Raw genomic sequence first — 21,150 nt, 5'->3', positions numbered from 1 at the left:
GAGGAGATGAAACCAAACATTTTGATTTTAGGCAATTTATGGCAAAATCCATTACAATTCATTTTTGTAAGCCTCTAAGTTGTGGAAGCATGCTGACAGAGGTGAGAAAATGTTGCTTTAAATTAATGCCGGAAAATAAGGGACTCAGAATAGCACCAGAGAAGCCTAAATGGCTAATGAAGTTTGGCAGGTTTTTGTGAGCATGTGTAAGGCAGCTGGGTCAACAGGCAAGCGAATTCCCAAAGACAGAAGAAACGATTAGCTCAGCTCCGCCACTGCATCTGGGGTAAAGCTCACTTCCTCCTGATCTTTTCGGGATGAGGGTGGTGGTGGGGATCTTGGCGAATTTTCCAGCCAGAGGAAGGCTTTGTGGTGGAATAGAAAAAAAGGAAAATAAATATGAACAAAACACTCCAGATTTTTCTGCCCAGCACGGAGGAGTCCAAGATCTGTCAATGACTGCTGAATCTAAGGGAGTCTAAGGGGTCAAGTTCAATACTAGAAAATATAAGGAGATATTCTATTTCAAATGCACCTTATGTTTTCTAATGTGTTTTCACCGTAGTGAGATGTAGAATTTTAGGTGTTTGATAAAGGTGTATTTTTCATTATATAGATCCCTAGAGAAGCACCTGCTTATGTAGAATAAACCCACAGACAAAATAACCCCCAAATAAGTCCTCCATAACAGTTTTAAATTACTAATCACTTACTATATGCTGAGTTACTTTTTAACACACGTTATCATTAATATTTACAACGAACTCTACAAAATAACAAATTTACCTCCATTTTACAGATGAATAAACTGAGACTCAGGTTACTGAGTAGAAGAGCACGTTTTGTCATGTTATTTCTGCCCTCATGTGCCACGTGGCTTATATTTTTCTTTATAACAAATTACAAAAGTAATTTAAAAAGTAAGGATGCACATAAAGTTTTTTTTAAAAAGTCCCCTGGGGCTTCCCTGGTGGCGCAGTGGTTGAGAGTCCGCCTGCTGATGCAGGGGACATGGGTTCATGCCCCGGTCTGGGAAGATCCCACATGCCGCGGAGCGGCTGGGCCCGTGAGCCACGGCCACTGAGCCTGCGCGTCCGGAGCCTGTGCTCCGCAATGGGAGAGGCCACAGCAGTGAGAGGCCCGCGTACCGCCAAAAAAAAAAAAAAAGAAATAGAGCATTACCAGAACCCCAGAAGCTCCCTCAAGACACCTTCCAGACGAGTCTCCCGCCCTGCTTCCCTTTAGCTCTGTCCCAACCACTCTCGCCCAGAGACCTTGTGGCCTGGCCCCTCTGTTCCCCGAAAGCACTCTGCCTCCCTTTCTTGCTCTTTCCGTAGCTTGCAGAGTTCTGAAATGGTTAAACAGCAAAAACAAAATAGGATCCGGCAGTCACACATGATGGGTTATTTGATCAGAATTCACAAAAAGTGTCAGAGTTGATCAGCTTCGCTCAACAGAGCAAATGTGATCAAATTCGGCCTGGAAATGATGCTGGCCAACAGCCGTCATGGACTAGAGCCACTGATTTCCTCCACTGACACTGCAGGGCTGATGGGAGCGACAACACCCATGGCCTGAGTTAGCTGGTCACTCATCCATCCTCAGAGCAACGCTATGGGAGAGGATGGTATCGCTGGCTCCATTGTACAGATGGCACAACTGAGGCTCAGGTAAATGACTCAGTAGAAAACTGACTTGGAGGAAACCGGCTTGAAACAAAAGATGCAGCTCTTCTCTTTGGCATTTTGGAAGTGTGTGAACATGGTGGGTTTGCCCTGTTGGGAACTGGGGTGCTAAATGTGATTTTAACTTTAAAGCTGAAGAATTACTTTCCCTCAGGACCAACTCGGAGCAGAATTAGAGCATAAGGAGACGGCAGAAGGGACGAGAAGGGATCTTCTTATCTGATGATGAAAAAGTATTTTCAGCTCTGACAACATCTACAGACCGTGTAACTAAGGATTTGTACCGAAAATGGAGAGCGTCATCAGTAGATAACTGATCTGACCATTTTTGCACTAAATTCTGTAAGAGAACCAGAACTGTCTGAACGTAAGTGTGATGAAATGAGAAGACATCAATGGGAAATGATGGGGATGATGGTACGGTTCTGTTTTGCTGGGTGCCACTGTAATCAGCATGTTAAATACAGTTATGCTTCCCTCAAACTGGGAGGTATAGGTATTTTTATCTCCAGGTTTCAGATGAGGAAACTCAGAGAGGGGAAGTGACCTGCCTGAGAGCACACAGCTAGTAAGTGATAGAGCTAGGATTCAAACCCTGATTGGTGTGAATTTAAAGCCCACTCTCCTTCGATCATATTAGCCCCAGCCCTGGGCTAAGTCCCAGGGATTCAAAGATGAATTGGGATACAGTCCTGCCCTCACAGAGCTGCACGTCTTGCAGGAAAAAGAAGCTAGCTCAGTTACAGTTCTTTGAATCTCGAATCAGGCACAGATAAAAAAGCACATCTCCACTGCTCTCCAGGGAAAGCAGTGAAGGCACAGGTCATCCCTTTATCTTAGTTCTGATTTATTTCATCAGCGCCTTCCTGGGATCTGAGATGGGGGCCAGCAGTTGGCTGTGCTCTGATGCTGATACAGGCAGCACCGTGTCCTGGCTCCCACCCCTGTGCTGTCCCCAGCCCACCCTGAGGTTTAGCTCAGGAAGAATAATGAGCAAGTCCCCTTCTCCAACTGCCGTCCAGTGGGAGAAAGCAAGACGCCCTCCCAGGAGCCGGCGTCGTGAACACAGCGAACGTAGCCTTCCTGGGGCTCCTGACCCGCAGCTGTCATCTGTGGGGCGGAGGGCCCCCCCCCACTCTGCCTGGTGACACAGACACTGCTCTCCATCATTCATTTCCTCTCACCGGGCCAGGAGCTGGTCCAGCCCAGGGTTGATCAGCCAGTACAAACACCCTGGGATTCACTCCGACCGTCCGCAAATTCTGGTTTAACCTTCCTCCGTACAACCAGCTGCCCTTTATTCATGGCTTTTATTCCACATACAACACCCACAGGAGGCTTTCTCTTCATAACCTGCTTATTAAAAAAGCAGGGCTTGCGGGTGTACAATCCCAGCACTGGTCTCCCTGTCTCCGAATGAAGGTCGGACAGGCCCTAGAGCTCATCTGCTTATTTGCAGGTAATAAAAACATGATGCCTGTGATCCCCCAAACCATTTCAATTCGGTGATTAATACAGCCAGTCCAGGGCAAGGGTCAAACCTCCAGGCTTCACTAGCTCAGTGGAAGGTAGTGTCTTAGCTGCAGGCAGAAGCAGCCATGGGAAAGGGACACAGTCAGCTTTTTGAGTTTCCCCTAAGCGAGTCGCAATTCTGCCCTCCGACTCCTTCCCCAGCCAGCCGCCCTGCCCCTCCGAGGTTGAAGGGTAATGATGGGGAGAAAAAGGTCTCGCTTGACTGGGGCTGCTGTGAGCTGGGCTCTGCTGGCTGCCTCGCCCTCCTGGGCTGTTTGCGTGAACTTTGGGCCTCTGTCTCCATTGGCCTCCAAACATGACGAAACCCTTGTAGGAAGAAGGATAAAGACCTCCTCTGCCTTCAGATGCAGCCTCACGGGTGCTCAGCTTGGCACATGGATGCTGTCTTTTTTTGGCTGATTTTTTAATTTTTTTAACATCTTTATTGGAGTATAATTGCTTTACAATGGTGTGTTAGTTTCTGCTTTATAACAAAGTGAATCAGCTATATATATACATATATCCCCATATCCCCTCCCTCTTGTGTCTCCCTCCCACCCTCCCTATCCCACCCCTCTAGGTGGTCACAAAGCACCGAGCTGATCTCCCTGTGCCATGCGGCTGCTTCCCACTAGCTATCTATTTCACATTTGGTAGTGTATATATGTCCATGCCACTCTCTCACTTCGTCCCAGCTTACCCTTCCCCCTCGCCGTGTCCTCAAGTCCATTCTCTACGTCCGCGTCTTTATTCCTGTCCTGCCCCTAGGTTATTCAGAACCATTTTTGGATGCTGTCTTTTGCAAGTTAGAAAAAGCCTTCTCCTTCCGCGTTTTGGCAAGCCCGTATCAGTGTGCACACCTTGAGGGCGGATTGTGGCTGGAATTCTTCAAAATGCCTCTCGAGCCTTTCTTCACTGCGCCGAGTGTCCACCTGTCTGCGGTGACCCTGGGTGCACATCTCTCATCTGTGTTCCTCTGGCACCAGAGATGATGTTCCCTTCGGCCTTGGTTCTCTGTGGTCCGCCTCCACAGACTGGGTCTCATCATCCCTCCAAGAGGCCTTCTTAGGCAAAGTGTCTTCTCTCATATATCTCTAGGTCAGCTCTCTCTCTCTCTTCCCTTCGCCTTCTCCTCCACCAAGGCAAACACTGGACTTTGGTGGGAGCGCAGCTACTTGCCAGACTGCAGCCCTCTTCAGCCAGCTTTCCACCCCTTACACTTCTCAGGCACACGTCAGACTCCAGGCCACAGGAATCGGGTCTCCAGGGGACACAGATGGTGCTCTCAAGTGTTCTCCTCAAAGCTCCTCCCACTAGGCTTCAGGTCAGGGCAACACACCCCTCTCACCCCCATGGGGGTGGGGAGAATAAAACGTCGCAGCACTCCATCAACTCTCTCTGAAGAAATCCTCCCCCCAATTCCCTACTCTCTTCACACTTCACCTTGAACCCTCTTGTGCCCTTGAATCAGATGAGAGGCTAAGGGTCCCGAGGCAGGTTTTGACCATCTCCTTTGCCAGTCCTGCTGGGGGGTCTTATCCCTCTCTTTGGAACATGGGAAGACTTGGAACGTACTGTTTCATTCTTGGCTTGCTTAGGGGACCCAGTCCAAATTCAGACAACACGTCAGCCAGCAGGAGAAACCGTCAAGCGCCCCATCAGGACTTACTGCAGCAGAGCGGAAAGACCAACTTCCATCCGCCGGTATCGGCATCCAGGTGCCCGGGGGCTTTCTCTGAAGATGAGGCAGACCAGAAGTGCCAGGGAATGAGAAGCCCCTAGGAGCAGCCCTCAGCCAACGATCAGTGAGAGTGTATGTATAAAATTCCCAGATCCCTCACTCCCGAGTTGGGTTAACTCTGAGGCATGTGCTCTGCATGGTTCTAGAGTTCCCCACCTGATGCCCACAGTGGTCACTGGCTTGATAACAAAACCTTCAATGGCTTTCCTGACCTCATTATCCCACTCCCCTCATCATCTCCCAAATAATCGCATCTCCATCATCACTCAAATCTTTCTCTCAACGTCCCTTTCTGGTGGAACCCAAACCATGACACACGTACTATGTCTAGTCCTTAGAACAACCCTGATCTTCTCCAAATCTTGCGAGATAGATGTCTTCCTGTCTCCACTGAGGAAGCAGAGAGCCTAGGGGTGAAGTTGTTTAACGCATCAGTCATGGTAAGACTGGGATTCAATCTCAGATTCATATTTTTCCAAAGATCTGCTCTTTCTCCCATACCACTCTGCTTCCCAGCAGCCGTCAGCCATTCCCTCCAGCAAGTAAAACAAAACCCTTTCAGTGGCCACTGCTAGTCTCAGCGTATGTTCAATCTAGCACTCTCCCAATGTTCTCAACCTTAGCTCGAAATCATCTGCCCAATGCCATTCTTCACCCCCACCTCATCCTGTTCTTAATCCTCCCAGCTTCTAGTCTGAACTTGTCCTCTGGACTCAGCGCTGGGTGCTGTCTTCCTGGACCTTGACTTTGGCCCACCATCGAGCCCCACTGCTTAGAACTGTCTTGAGAGACACTCTCCCCAGTTGGGCTGAGCCCCAGGACTCCTCGTTGCGATGCGTTACCCATCACGGATGCTGTGCTGGTTGGTTCATATTATGACTGTCCCTGTAACGCCTCTTTCCTCTACGCCCTAAAAGTCCATATCCTTAGCTAGAGTGAAATGAACTGATACTCGTCACTCAAACTATGACAGCACAGCCACACAATCATGCCCGCTGGCTGAGCAAAGCTGAGAGTTTATCAGAGGAACTTGGGCACCACTGCTGGGAACTGGCGAAGTGGGAAGATTTTAATTGTTCCCAGGCTTGCGGCATCCACGTCATTTCCTCTAATGAGCACGCACGAAGCAGTGAGGAGAGATGCAGGAATGCCTCATAATGCCAGATGAATGGCAGCGCTCGCTCCACAGCAGTGCATTTGCTGATGTCTGGGAGACGGTCTCCGTGGATGCTAATTCGATTACGCTGAAACATGGGAGGAAATTATCAGCCAAATTGCTGCCACACTGCCAAGCTGTACCTCGCCCGTGGCCCCACTGCTGTTCTCTGCTGATTCAGCAGCAGACGGCCTTTCTGGTCCGAGAATGACCAGGGGCTGTGTTTTACTTGGTACGGCTACCTGGTTCTTCAGGCAAACTCCCCATCCTAGACCTCCAGAGAAAATATTTTTTTGTCCATCTTTTCCTTGCTTCCTTTCTCTCCTAAAATGCCTCTTGTTATTCATTCACTGAACAACCACCAAAATCTGTGACAAGTTTAAAAGAGAATATATTATTCAACCAATAAATCGTATGGAATACGGTTAAGAATATGTGCTAGGCACTCTCCTAACCACTGAAAACACAGCAGGGAAGGAAAGGGCCAAAAAAATCCATGTCTTCGGGAATTTTACAATCCTGCCCCACCTTCTCACGAGGTTGGATGATTGGGACAGCTTCAAGGTCTTTGCTTTCCAGAATCTGAGTAATGGTTGAATGTGACAAGTCAAAGGAGACAGAAGAGCCATGTGAATTACAGGAGAAAGAGGCGCACGACAAGAGAAGGGTAAGGAACGCAAAACAGCTGGCATGGTTCAGGGTTTGGAGATTTTAGGAGGTTTTAGGGAGCTTCCACGATAGGAAAAAGCTTTTGGGAGTGGGCTACGGGAACAGCAGTGGGGAGAAGAAAGTGAATTTCAAGTTTTGCTCTGAGAACGGATTACCTCTGTGCTCTGTGATTTTTTTTTAAAGGGACTTAAGTAAATGCAGTTCTAAAATTGTTCTGTTTTGAAAGAAAAGCATCAATCAGTCAGCAAATATGTATTGAGTGCCTGCTATGTTCCAGGTATAAGATAGATGCAGTCTCTGCCTTACTGGGCTTGTGGTTCTGAGGGAAAGACAGACAGAGCATGTCAGAGGTACACATGAGAGGGATGAAACTTCACTGGAGAAGAGAGAGACATCTTTGCTGGGCAAGTGAGATTTAGGCTGAGCCCTGAGGGACTGCGAGTTTGTCAGGCAAAGAGAAGGGGATGCAGTACACGGATAGTCTCAGACAGAAGTAAGAGCTTCTGAGAGGCTTCGTGGAAGGAAAGAATGTAGTGGACTTGGCCAAAGCTGCCCCATCCAAAGAAGTCATGCTAGAAACTTCCCCACCAGACTCTTCTCAAGACCCAGTTTCCAGAAAGCAAGTAAAATCCAGTGTTCTCAGGGGAGTTTCTGCAGGGTGGACGTGCATCTGTCTCACTCACCTCCTCTGCTAATTCCTCTATGGCTGCCAACATTGCCAAGGAGGTCAGAGTTGAGGTCTTGCTGCTGGGGCCTTGGGCAGTCGAGTAAGATTGCTTTTTAGACTGGTTGTCTGGCTGTCAGAACTGGGGTTTCTTTGTATAGGGATCTGCACTGTGGTGGCTTCCAGACAAAAGCAGGCCAGCCAGGCTTTAGAGAAGCTACCTTCATTAGGCACCCAGTTCTGTGCTGAGTACTAGGAAACAGAAGTGAATAGCAGATATGGTTCAGTTCTTGCCAATGTCAAGGAAAAAGGCATTCACAGCATCTTCATGTCCTAGGAGCTACGACAGTATTGGTTTATAGTTTGCTCCCAGAGTCCCTCAGGGAGATCAAAGAGACGTAAGTTGGAAATATGGGCTCTACCAAGTAATAGCTATGTGACTTAGGCAAGTTATTTCTCCTGCATCTACACTGTCTCATCTGTAAAATGAGGATTATGACACCCATCTCAAAGGGCTTGTGGTGAGGATTAGAGGTCACCTGTGTGTCACCATCCTGATGAATAAGCAGAAGGGGATAGGGTGCAAGAAAGAAGCCTAATTCTTTTCTCCACTGTCCACTGATGAAGCTGGGGTGAGCTGAAGCTTTCTCTGCCCCTGGGTAAAATCTTAAACAACTTCCATCATTTTACTGGCCGTTCCCGGGTACTACAACATCCTGCACTCATTTTACCTCACAGAATAGTTCTGTCTCAGTAATTAAAATGCCTCCTCTTAAGTAACGGTTAAAACTCTGGGTTTCATTTAAAGTGAAAGCTTCTTCCAAACAAACCCACTGTAAAAAAAGACACATATGAAATAACTGGAGAAATATGAACACTGACTGAACAGTAGATGAAATTAAGGAATTCTTGTTAAATGTGTAATAGTAAATATGGTATGTGGAGATCTGTGTTGAATTACTGAAGATGAAATAACATGATGTATAAGATTTGCTTTTCAATAACTGGTGGCTTGTGGGGAAAGAGCTGGGGCATAAGTGAAACAAGGATGGCCAGGTTTATTTTATTTTATATTATTTCCCCTACTTTTATAAATGGTTGGAAATTTCCAGATTAAAATGTTTGAAAAAGATGTTAAAGCATGTCCTCCAGGCAACCGCATATGATTGGCGGGTTGTAAAGCACATAAGACTAGTAGGAATTGTTTATATCATAGACACTGTAGATCTATGTCTTAATAATAACAGATCTTTGGCCAATGGCGGTGGAATGCTGCTCTAATAAAATCAGTTTATGTGGGAGACAAACTTCTGTGATGACCACACCCTGCAATTAACTCCTGCTCGTGGTATTTACACCCTTTGTGATCCTCTACTCTTGGGGCTGGACAGAGTGACTTGCTTCTAGTTAATAGACGACAGTGAAAGGGATGGGATGCAACTTTGGAGATTTGATTTAAAAAGACTGTCTTCAATGTGGCTGACACTCTCCTCTCTGCCTGTCTTTCTCGCTTGTGCCTAGTTTCTACACATCTACTCAACTCATGGGAAACTCATGCGTCCTTGGCACCTGCTTCCACTGCTACCCTCTTCCATCATCCTGTGATCTTTTAAAAAAAGTTGCGTCGAAGCACAGTTGATTTACAATATTGTTAATTTCTGCTGTACAGCAAAGTGACTCAGTTGTACATATATATATTCTTTTTCATGATGGTTTATCACAGGATATTGAATATAGTCCCCTGGGCTATACAGTAGGACCTTGTTTATCCATCCTGTATATAATAGTTTGCATCTGCTAATCCCAAATTCCCAGTCCTTCCCCCTCCCACCCCTCCTCCCCCTTGGCAACCACAAGTCTGTTCTCTATGTCTGTGAATCTGTTTCTGTTTCATAGATATGTTCATTGGTGTTGTATTTTAGATTACACATATAAGTGATATCATATGGTATTCTGTCTCTTTCTGACATACTTCACTTAGTATGATAATCTCTAGGTCCATCCATGTTGCTGCAAATGGCATTATTTCATTCTTTTTAATGGTTGAGTAATACTCCATCATATATATATATATACACACACACACACACACATACATACATATATATATATACACACACACCACATCTTCTTTATCCATTCATCTGTCAATGGACAGTTAGTTTGTCTCCATGTCTTGGCTATTGTAAATAGTGCCGCTATGACCATAGGGGTGCATGTATCTTTTCAAATTATAGTTTTCTCTGTATATATGCCCAGGAGTGGGATTGCTGGATCATATGGCAGCTCTAATTTTAGTTTTTTGAGGAACCTCCATACTGTTTTCCATAGTAGCTGCACCAATTTACATTCCCACCAACAGTGTAAGAGGGTTCCCTTTTCTCTGCACCCTCTCCAGCGTTTATTATTTGTAGACCTTTTAATAATGGCCATTCTGATTGGTGGGAAGTGGTACCTCATTGCTGCTTTGATTTGCATTTGTCTAATAATTAGCAACAGCATCCTGTGATCTTGACAGGCTCCAGCCACAGACTGCTAATCTATACGTTTTCCAGATCTGAGTCAGACTCTAGGCAACGCATAACCAACTAGAGCTATCTCCTTGAAGTTTCTCTCACAATTTGTGGCCAGGAGTAATGGCCTCTCCCCTTCCCAAGAGGGACTGAGACTTACTTCACATTGGAATACTTCCTCCAAAAACTCCTCTGCCCGTTTTCCAACTTCAACTTTTTTATACCCTGGAGGTGGGTGTTGGACCACGGGTCACAACATTACTTTTGCCTGGAACGTTTGCAAGGCTGGCATCTTGCTTTGAAACGTCAGCTGTTTGAATATATTTTACTTTATGCCTGTGGGACCTCAGCTGAAACCAAGACCCAAAGCATCCCACTTTAACATCCTCTTGCGTACACAAAACAGGGACAGCGTTTCTGTTCAATAACGTTGGTTGTTATTTTTACATTGTTGTGGGAGATTGACTGCACTGATGGACCCAATCAATGGCCCTCCTGCAGCCACACTCTTTGCCACATGACTTTGTAGCCCCTCCCATCAGAGGATGGAGTCTATTTCCCAAGCTTTGACTTTCAGCTACCCTCGTAACTGCTTTCAATTGACTGCAACAGAAGTAGTATTATACCTTTTCTGAGCCTGGGATCAAGAGATCCTTCATGAATTTGGCTTTTCTTTTGGAACCCTTCTGCCGCCCTGTGAACAAACCTGTGGGTAGAGTGAGAGAGCATGTGGAGAAGAGCTGAGTCAGCCGAGCTGAGACATGTGATACCACCCGACCAAGATCAGCAAAGCCACCAAACTGTTCACAGAGATATGTGTGAACTTCACTGGGCTCAGCCCAGATGATCAGAAATGCCCAGCTGACCCGCTGACTCGTGGTGAAAAGTAATTGTTTGTTATTGTATGCCACTGGCGTTTGCTGATTGTTGTGTGGCATTACGATGGCAGCAGACAGCTGATGCGATTGCACTGGGATAGCTAATGAAGGAGTCGTCTTTGAGCAGAGGGCCCTCTCCAGTAGCAGGTGGCAAAGCTGACGACCAGCTTGGCCTTGTCATCTGTATATATCTCTCCCGGAGGAAGACTGTTTTCCTTCCTTACACATTCTCAGATTCAGCCCAGAGAGATTCCTCCTGGGCTTGTCAAAACTTTCCAGAATTCAGTACCGCAAACAGGGCTTCCACTGGCAGCTTGTTAGCGTAATTGAAATGTGGGCGGAAGCTCATTAAGCTCCCTTTTTCAACATTCTTCCTTCCAGGCCCGGAGAAGCTGTGAGCTCTGTCACATCCCATTAGCGCTGTGTCTGGGTGCTTTCCACACCTTTCCGGGCGAATCAAACACACGGGGTCTGCATTTAAGGGAAAAGACATTTCTTCCCACGGAGAGGGGTATGTTCACGGAAATTTAAAGAAAAAGACAGCAAGAAGACCGAAAAATGCTTTGAACGTATAAGGAATCATACGGGTTGCTACTGCACATATTAAAAAAAAACTAGCATTTGAAGTCTTCTCTGGATGTCACCATGTTTCCTTCTATTCTTATCTCATTCTGGCCCCCTACAAAAACCTGTTTTGTGGAAAGCATTCTGCCACAATAGTAATAGTAATCATGATGTGAACTTTCATTGAGTATGTTTTATCTGCCAGGCTTTGTGCTAAGAGTTTTATATAAATCACCTCATTTAAGCCTGGGCAGGAAACTCCTTGAAGTCCGAAGCGGTGCTCGTTGTTTTCTGGTATATATCCGGCTCGTAGCACAATTCTTGGCATCAGATGCTCCATAAACGTTTAGTGAGCAAATGAATGAATGACAGTCTTGTGCAGTAGACGTAATTATTCCCATCATTTAGATAAAGAAATGGGGGATGGACAAGTGACCCAAGTTACTACAGCTAGTAAGCGGTGGGAGGGGCTTAAACCAGGAAAGCCATCTTCAAGGGTTGCTGTTGTGACAATGACGTAAAGCAGAGAAGATGAACACATAGGAAATTACCTCATGCATAACAGGAACCCAAATGTTAGGCATCACAGAACCGAAAACAACCTGGGCTCAAATCTTTACTGCACCTCAACACTGGTGCCTCGCTTGTTTGAAGCCATGTGAAATGCAGGGTGTCATATCCCCCGCAATGGTGTTCTTGCAGCACTGGGCTAGGACTTCCAGGAAAGAAAGTGTGGGCACAGAAACTAAACAAACTCACAGTTAAATGCTTTATATCAACAAACACCATAGGCTTGTACAAATCAATCCACAACAGTTAAGCTTCAAAAAACTTTAACACCACGAACCCTGCCTCGTACGATTGTTTTCAAGACACGATTAAGGTAAAGTTCAATAATGCCTGGCACTTGGTAAGCACTTAATAATAATAGCTCATGATAATTCAAGCTTGCTGAGCACATACCGTGTGCCCGGGCTCTGCATGCACCATCTCATTTAATGTTCTCATCAAGTCTGTACGGTAGATACTGTTAAGTGTTCCACTTTATAGTTGAGGAAACTGAGGGGCAGTGAGGTTCAGCAATGTGCCCAAGGTCAAATATCTAGTAGAAAGGCTAGTTTCTCTTTGGACTGGACACACTCTGTGGAGGAGGGTTGTGAGGGGAGAACAAGGACCATTTTGACTGGGCTGGGACCAAACCCCAGGCTGAGCATGGGTAGCTCCCGGCATTTCCCAGCATTGGCAAGCAGCTACTCCTATGGCCAGTTTACAAGGTCTGACCCCTCTTGAAAGGCTTGCTTTGTTGATCTTCGGTGCAGAGAAAAGGGCACTTCTCCAACATCATCTTTAAAGCAGCATTGTGTTCTAGCAACTACAGGAAGAAAACCCTCCGCGGAGGAGTGTTTAAAATAATTGTGCTCTGATCAATTTAATCTGAGGTTGGCTAGGTTTCACCACACTAGTCAACCCTGTTCTGTTGGTGGTAACTGGCTGGAACTCCTTCTTGAGGAGAATTTCAGCAAAAATCAATGTGCTTGATTAGCAATGTCTGCCAGGGGTAAAAGAAAGCTGATATAGGCATGTGTGCCATGTGTTACCAAACTTGGTTATTGACATGCTCTGAAGTGGTACTCTAGGAGGGCAAGCATACTGCCCTTTGCCAAAGTTTTTGGGGTGCACCTCACGAGTGCCTCCACATACCATGCACAACATGCACAATTACACGTTTGCACAGAAAGACGTTGCTTTGTCATCGGAAAGGTCATTATATGAGTCTTACACATATTCAGATTTGTCATTGAACCTCCACCATGTGACCAAGCCTCCCTCTAGATCTTTTGTTTTTATTCTCCTGTTGGGTAGGAATTATGATTTCCATTATCTAGAAGAGGAAACAAAGGTTCAGAGAGGTGAACTAACTTGGCCAAGGCTGCACAGCACCTAGTGCAGTGTGTGACGTCTAGTAGGCAACTGATAAGTTATATGTTGATTGATCAGCTAGTAAGTGGCAAAGCCATTTAAGCTGTAGGTTTTAGGCTTTGAGACTAATGCTTATTCCTTGTCACAGCAGATGAGGATCTAGAGCCGCTAGATGCTGTGAATGAAGAATGTCACCTGCCATGTCAGTAAACAAAGGATGCTGCAGCCATCAAGCCAGGAGCCACTGCAGCCACCCAGACTGTGCACCCTGAGGAAATCCAGGATGGAAAAAAACCCAGGATACTGGCCTTCGGCAGCAAAGGTGCGTATCAAAGGAATAATTTCAATGAGCCCAGACTCCTGCATCTTCCCATCCATAGAAAAGCACTAAATTCATTAACTTGAGATGTCTGGTTCTCCTTAATTAACAGTAATATTTGATGTTCCCACTACCTGGATTTTGTTGCAAAAACTCCTATATATCCTGGCTTCTCCCTTGCTTCTTTGAGGAGTCCCTCTGAGTGATCTGAGAGGCTCTCTTTGGGGCTTACGTCCTCAGAAAATCCGCCGAATAAAACATAATTCTTAACTTTTAGGTTGTGCATTTTTTTTTGCAGTTGACAATGCCATGGGGAATACGGAAACAAGTAGCTCAAGAAGCCTGCAGTATTAGTCCCTTTCTCCTCCCTTCCACCCCTCAGAGAGAATTCCAAAGCTTCTGGTACGAGAAAGGGTCACTGCATTTTGTTTAGCTACGAAGCACTAGATGGTAAATTGCCTGCTTACATTTTAAATTGCTGGCGCCATCAGATTCACTCTGAATACAAGTGCACCTTTTGGGGGTAATAGCCATTTTTATGCTGCTGATCTAGAAAGAGGAAATACGGCTCAGAGGGCAAACTGATGAAGGGCTGGGTAGAAGTCCCGAGGCTGACCTAGTCTAGAGAAAACCACGGAGTCTCTCTGGGGCTGTTTTCTCTGTGAGAAATTATATTCGATCTGTGTCTTGGTAACCACAGCAGGGGAGAGTTAAGAAAACCTAATAAGGAGTCTCCTGGCAAATAAAGTTCTGTGCAAAAACAAAATAATGAGAATGCTGCATGAGAAATACCCTTCGTGTTGGCAGTAAGTCCCATCTATTTGTTCAGGCCTCAAAGCTCTTTCAAATCTCGCTTCCCATGTGATCGTTGCAATAAACTTGGACGCTGGCGAGATGGTGGGAACAGGTGGTGGAAACGGAAGCCCAGGAATGTGACGTGATTTTTCCAAGGTCACACAGCCTAAAATGGGGCAGAGCCAAGTCGCCAATGCACTTCTGGCTGGGTCCCAGCTGCATCACTGCACCACTGTGCTCAGAAGGAAAGGAGCCCCTCCTACCTGAGTCAATGTCTGCTGGATGGATGCAAGTGACTGAGGGAGACGGTGGTTGAATAAACCCCTGTAAACCTTTCCAGGGACAATTTTGCTGAGTGTGTCAAAAGCCTTAAAAATATAAATTCTTTCTGGCCCCATTCATTCCCCTTCTTTAGAATTTATCCCAAGGAAATAGATAAGATATGAAAATGTGCTATCCAGACACTCATATCAATATTATCTCTAGGAGCCAAAATGTTACATCTAACCTAAATATCCAACAGTAGGACACTGGTTTCAATAAACAAATAAATAACTTGTGGCACGCCAGGTAAATAGATAAATAAATTGAGTTTTAAAACTGTATTGAATGAATGAAAGTAAGAACGTGTATGGCGGCTTAGCTACAGCGGTGTTTATGGCCGATTTTAAAGGAGCAAAAAGAATGTAAATTTAAATGTCCAACAAGGGTTTGGGTTTTTTCAATGCACTGGAATCCTATATCATTTTTTAAAGTAAAGAAGCAGATAGATATTTGCGGACACAAAACGAGATTCCTAATATAGAAGTGGACAATGCAGGAAAAAAGATTATATGCAACGTGGTCTCTCTCTTTTACTCTATATATCTGTAAGGATATATGCAAACATGATAAGAGGGGTTATCTTTGGATGATAGGGGTATATTTTTAAACAATAATAATTAGAATAATTCTTCTTATACATGCTGATATATGATAATAATTCTTATCATTGTGTTCTTACTACGAGCCGTGTGTGTGTGTGTGTGTGTGTGTGTGTGTGTGTGTCTGTGCTCAGCTTACAGACCTGAACCCACTCTCAACACAGCACAGCTGCATGAGGCAGATGTTACTGCATGAAAGAGATAGGGACCCCAAGCCTGGGGCTGACCTGGGAAGGATGACAGAGAAAGGACAGGAAGATGTCTAACTTTGATAAGCATCCCCTCTGTACCAAACACTCAATACACATCATCACGCTGAATCCTGCACTGACTCTGCAGAGGAAATGTCACCTCCAACTCACATGCGTGAAAACTGTAGCTCAGTGAGGTTGAATAACTTCTCAAGGTCACCCAGCTTGCAAGTGGCTCCAAAATGCACCAAGATCCATTGCTCGGAAAGGCTGCTTCTCCTTAACAACAAGGTCGTGGCCAAACCCACTGAGGCTGCAGGAGTTTGGAAGGGCCTGTGGATCGCTGCGTCCAGCCTGGCTTTGCAGCGAAGGTGGAAAAGGAGTCTGGCTGGGAACCTTAATATCCTTGTACCAATCTCAGCTTCTGTCCTCCCGAGGAGTGGTGCATTTGCAGCTCCCCAACCCTGCCTTTGACTTTGGAAGCAAGACACGAGAATCACACCAACTTTGCAAAGCCGTGAAAACAGACCCCACGTCTCCATCTCGCTTGGTCACCTTAGGGAGACTGCCTCAGTTTCCTTACCTGTGAAGTGGAGTTTATAATGCCCATCTTTATGGGGGTTTCATGAGGTTGGAAGTAATATTTGCAAAGCACCTTGCACTCTCATCGCTTAAAGAAGTGTTTTTTTACTCCTAAAAACGTAGAGGTGCTAACACTCAGAGAACATGGAGCTAGTGACAGGCTAGGCAGATCTGTATGTATTTTGGAGTCCCAGGGAAAAGCACTTCAAGTTTTCTTTGCCAAATTAAAGTCAGTTCCACCTTAAAATTCCCCTCTGCAAATGCTTTGAACGATGGTATTTAATTGATCATAACATCCTCAGACTCTCAGGCAGGATCTTTCCTCCACTTGCTCATCACTGCTGATTACTCAAGATATTTTTATGTAAACAGAAAATGGTTCCTGCATGATTAGACCCATCCACCTCCCCACTCCCGCTTTTCCTCTGCTTCCAGCCTCCTGAAGTTGCCCTGCCATCTCTGAGGTTAATCAGCTGAAGGTCTATGCCTCTGCTGAGCTCCCAGGAGCCCAAGATGGCTGGGCTGGGGTAGCAGACCCTGGAGATGCTGCTGCCTGGGGCCACGGAGGCTGCGGAGAGGGAGGCAAAACTCTGCACCTTCCGTTTTTCCCTCTTGGTTTCCCACAATGCAGCCACCGTCCACGTGCCACTTGCTAACCATTGCACCCATCAGGAGAAACTCTCTTTTTAAACATAGCAGTCTTGTGCCCCATCCCTGACTTTGTTAGGTAACTCCAGATAGAAGGGATTAATCCTAAACTGAATGCTCTGTTTGTAGATTACATTTGAGTAATGTGTTCCTTCCATGGTAGCTCCTTGGACATACCCAGCATTGGAATTCCTGGTTTCCATCTTGGTCTCCCTGGCCCCCTGCTGATACCAAGCAGGACTCTGTGGGGCTCTTGGGCACAAAATCCTTTCTGTGTCCCCCATTTCTTTGATTACAGGAAATAGGCTTCATTCAGCCTCCAGGACCTTCCTTGAGTTCCAATCGGCAGGTTCAAACAGTTGGTAACTACGGAAGGGAGGGGATGCAAGACATGGGAGAGATAAACAGTCAAAAGAAACTATAGTGCAGCCTTGGGGCAGGGTCCTGGTTCCCCATCAAGGGATACAACAGTATCTTTGAGCTATTTTACAGGTACTGAAACCCTCACCTGGTGGAAGAAGTTAACTGCACGCTGCCCACAAGCACTGGACCCCAGACCAGCTAGAACCAGGAGGTTAATGATGCTGACTCCCAATTACCTCATCACCAACCAATCAGAAAAATGTCAATGAGCTGATCACGCCCTCTTTGAACCATTAACTATAAAACTCCTCACTACCCCCTCCAGGTCAGGATATACAGTTTTGAGGGCACTAGCCTGCTGTGGCCCCCTTTGCCTGGCAAAGCAATAAAGCTATTCTTTTCTACTTCACCCAAAACTCTGTCTCCAAGATTTAATTGGGCGTCAGGGCACAGGGGCCAGATTCGGCTTCACTTCCACCCTGACAGACTGCCCCAAAGACCTCCGTGATATCATTGACGGCATGGAGTATACGATGTTGTCTCCTCCATTTCAGTGCTTGGCGCAGTCCTGGGAATTAACAGATGCTCTGCTAGGGGACTTCAGGTAGCTCCACGGAGAAGGTGTGGGAGTGGTGAAAAGCAAGTCCACAGAGGTGTGTGAGACTGGATCGCTGGAAGTGTGGGCTTTGTGTTAAAGGTCCTGCAGGGTCTTAGGAGGAGGAATGAAATAACTAGGTTTGTGCTTTAGGAAGATCACTCTGGTTGCTCAGGTAGAGAATGGATGAATGGAGACAGGAAGACGAGGAAGCTGTTACAATAGCACCAGAGACCGCAGCCTGGACTAGGGTGATGGTCCGGGTGTAAAAACCTCCGGGCTTCTGCAGCCTCCTGTGCTGGACCCAGGTAGATGCCATTGGGAGATGCTTTGGGGACTGTCCCTATCCCCTGGGCCGACCCCTTAGATTTAGAACAGTCTGCAGACTGTTCCTGTGTGCTCTGATGACTTCTTGTCTGCTTGGGTGACTTCCTGTACACTCTGACGACTTCCTGTACACTCTGATGACTTCCTGTGTCTCTCAGCCAGAGGATAGCCTCCGGCCATGGCAGTGTGCTCGGTACCCCTCCAAAGAGGCAGGAGGTGCCCGGGGAGTGACATCTCAGGAGTGTCCCTCAACCAGTGAGGGACAGGAATAGGTGTACAAAGACACCAGCTGCCTTGCCCTTCAGTGGGACAAAATTAAAACATGTTCTACACCATTGCCTAGAAGTAACTGGCTCAATAATGTACCCTGTATTTGCCGACTTCCCTTTCTGGCTCATTTTCCCACTCCCTCACCATGCTTCCTGGGACCATTCCCAAATAAGCTCCTTACCCTCAAATTCTCCTCTTTATTTTTAGAGGAACCCAAGGTAAGACTGGCATTTATTATAATTTTATATTATAATGAATAGATAAATATACATGCTCATTCATTTGTTCATCAGTCGTGATATACCCTGGTACACTTTTCTGGTACCTCTATTTTTAATATCGATTCCCTTAAGAAGGGTAGACAACTCTCTGGGACCCTAAGTCCTACTCAAGCTTTCTCAGGTACAGCATTTAGTCATTGACACTCTTGCCATGAACAGACCCCAAATGCCAGGAGGAGGCATGAAAATTCCACTAGTTTTCAATTTCCAAAGTCAAGACGCAAAGGGTTCCGAGAAAATGAAATATCACCTCCAGCAGGCCCCACCTATCAGCCCTGGTCAGGGGCGTGGGGACAGGAGCTGCTGGTGGGCAGGGGTGAGAAACCCTCAAAGGTGCTATCATTTAAGCTTCCTTTGCCTGGGAGAGTGCAGATAAATTGTCTAAAGGGAGAGACCTTTATGACTGGTAGAGAGTTGATATTACTGCCTTTTTTTTTTTTTTTTTTGCCCTAGAAAAATATGTTGGCCTTAAAAAAAAAAGTGACCTTCAATGACCCCGACTTCAATGGCAAAGAAATGCTCCGTATTTCAAGTTTATGGGGAACTTCTGGAGCCGTGCAGAGGAGCCCTGTGGCTCTTGACCAAGGATGACTTTGCTTCCAGGGCACATTTGGCAATGCCTGGAGTATTTTTGTTGTCACAGCTAGAGGAAGAGTGCTTCCAGTGTCTGGTGGGGAGAGAGGTGGGGAGAGACCAGGGATGCTGCGTGGCATTCTACAGTGTACAGGACAGCCCTCACCATAAGGGATTATCCAAGCCCAAATGTCAGTACTGAGAGACCCTGCCTTAGAGGAATCTCTGCATCCCAACTTCTATTTTCCTCTCCAGGCTTGGGGAGGGAAGAATCAAATCATGGGGCACTTCTGGGGGCATCAGCATGGGGCAGTAGAGGTTGGTGGAAATTCTGTGGTTGCCTTCGCTTGAGAGGGTAAGATGGCAATGGTGGTAGAGGTGGGCAAAGAGCCATCGGCACTGCCTAGGCCCTTGATTCAAGTTGGTTTCAACAATGAGAAGGTCTAACAGCAACTAAAGGTTAAAAAGGAAATCTGATATCATTACCAGAAATTAAAAACCAGAGTCACTTGCCATTATTAGAAGTTATCACAATATGAATCCAATGAAAGTAATCAAATATCATTCAGTATTGGGGAGCTGAACAGGCTGGGAATCAGGAAGCCTTGGGAAAGTCCCACTGCCTCTCTGGGCTGCAGTTTTCTCAGCTATAAAATGGGATCTAGCCAGAATAGTGTTTCTCATAGAGTGGTAAGGATACCACATTTTGTGCAAAGGGAATGATTTGCAGTTGTCCACAGAGGCAGCATCAGATAACAATGAATTGCTTGGTGGGAAATTGATTTTTTTTTTCAATTTCTTTTCAATCCTTTCAAACACTGCGAGGAGAAAGTCTCAGTTTTGGTGCTAACCCATCTTTAACACTTTTAGAACACTTCCTAATTTCCCCTTTCACAAAAGAGGGGTCCATTGGGTCAGGGCCTTGATCAAGTCACCATACTCAGTTCTGTAACACTGTATAATTTCACTGTATTTAATCTACAACTACCTTCTATTCATGTCAAGTAGTACTAGTTTTCCATTTATAGTGGTATTTACTACTCTTGAAATACACTTAAGTTATGCAGTGAATCAATTTAAAAATATATTAAAATAAAAATGAATAGAGGGTATGTGAAAATGGAAAAGATTGTGAAATTAGCAGATGTTGTAATACAGCTCAGGGAGCGAAGCTATCCTGCTAGCAGTAACCTTAAAATTGCTCTATTTTTTTTTTAAATTGCAAAGTTAATAAGTTGCAAATAAATAGCAAACATCTGTGCTTTACCTATTATCTTAGAGTTACACAAGACTCTTGAAGTGAGCCAGACGCTATCAATGGATGCTTCCAGCTATATTAGCCACCCATCCCTCACTGGACTCATTTCACAACCTCTTTTGTGAGGAGTCTTCCTAGCCCTACAGTGCTTGGTACACAGTAGGTGCTTAATAGGTGACTGTTGGAAAAAATGCACACAACCAAGGAATCAGAAAGGAAGGCTCCACTTCCCAGTTATTAGGGACAGAAAATCCATCTCAAACTGGCTTAACAAAAAAAGTCTTACTCAGAAATGAGGGGGGCTGTGGCACGTCCTAGTCCAAAGGTTCGTGCTGTAATCTGGGCTGTGACTTCTCCTCTCTACGATGTCCTCAGATCTGCCATCCTTCCTGTCTTTGTCCTCAGGAGGGCTTTGCCTCATGTAGCAAAATTAGCTGCCCGAGAACCCACATACCTCAAAGCCAGGGGAAGAGAGTATCTTTTCCCCAGCATCCCAAGAAAATGTTCTGAGATTCATTCCAATTAGCCAATGACCATTTGGGGTCACATGCCAACCTTAGAATCAATCACTAAGGCCAGAGTGATGGAATGCTCTGACTGGCTTCTCCTAGGTAACATATCCCACACCTGCACCTAGAGATGGTATCATCTTTCCCAGAGCAATATGGGCCCCCAGATAAGAATTAAGAGCCATTGGGAAGGAGTAAGGGGAGGAAACAGATG

The 21,150-nt window shown here is 45.8% G+C and overlaps 1 protein-coding gene across 1 annotated transcript in view; it reads right to left on the bottom strand.

The window, feature by feature from the left end:
- CCDC60 (coiled-coil domain containing 60) overlaps positions 1–21,150 on the bottom strand; it is a 248,739-nt gene that overhangs the window by 188,275 nt on the left and 39,314 nt on the right. The window lies entirely within an intron of this gene.

Source organism: Lagenorhynchus albirostris, chromosome 14, assembly GCF_949774975.1.
Source record: "Lagenorhynchus albirostris chromosome 14, mLagAlb1.1, whole genome shotgun sequence".
NCBI classification, from domain to species: domain Eukaryota; kingdom Metazoa; phylum Chordata; class Mammalia; order Artiodactyla; family Delphinidae; genus Lagenorhynchus; species Lagenorhynchus albirostris.
Note: the sequence above shows the minus strand (reverse complement) of the source record. Positions and strands in the feature narration are given on the sequence as shown.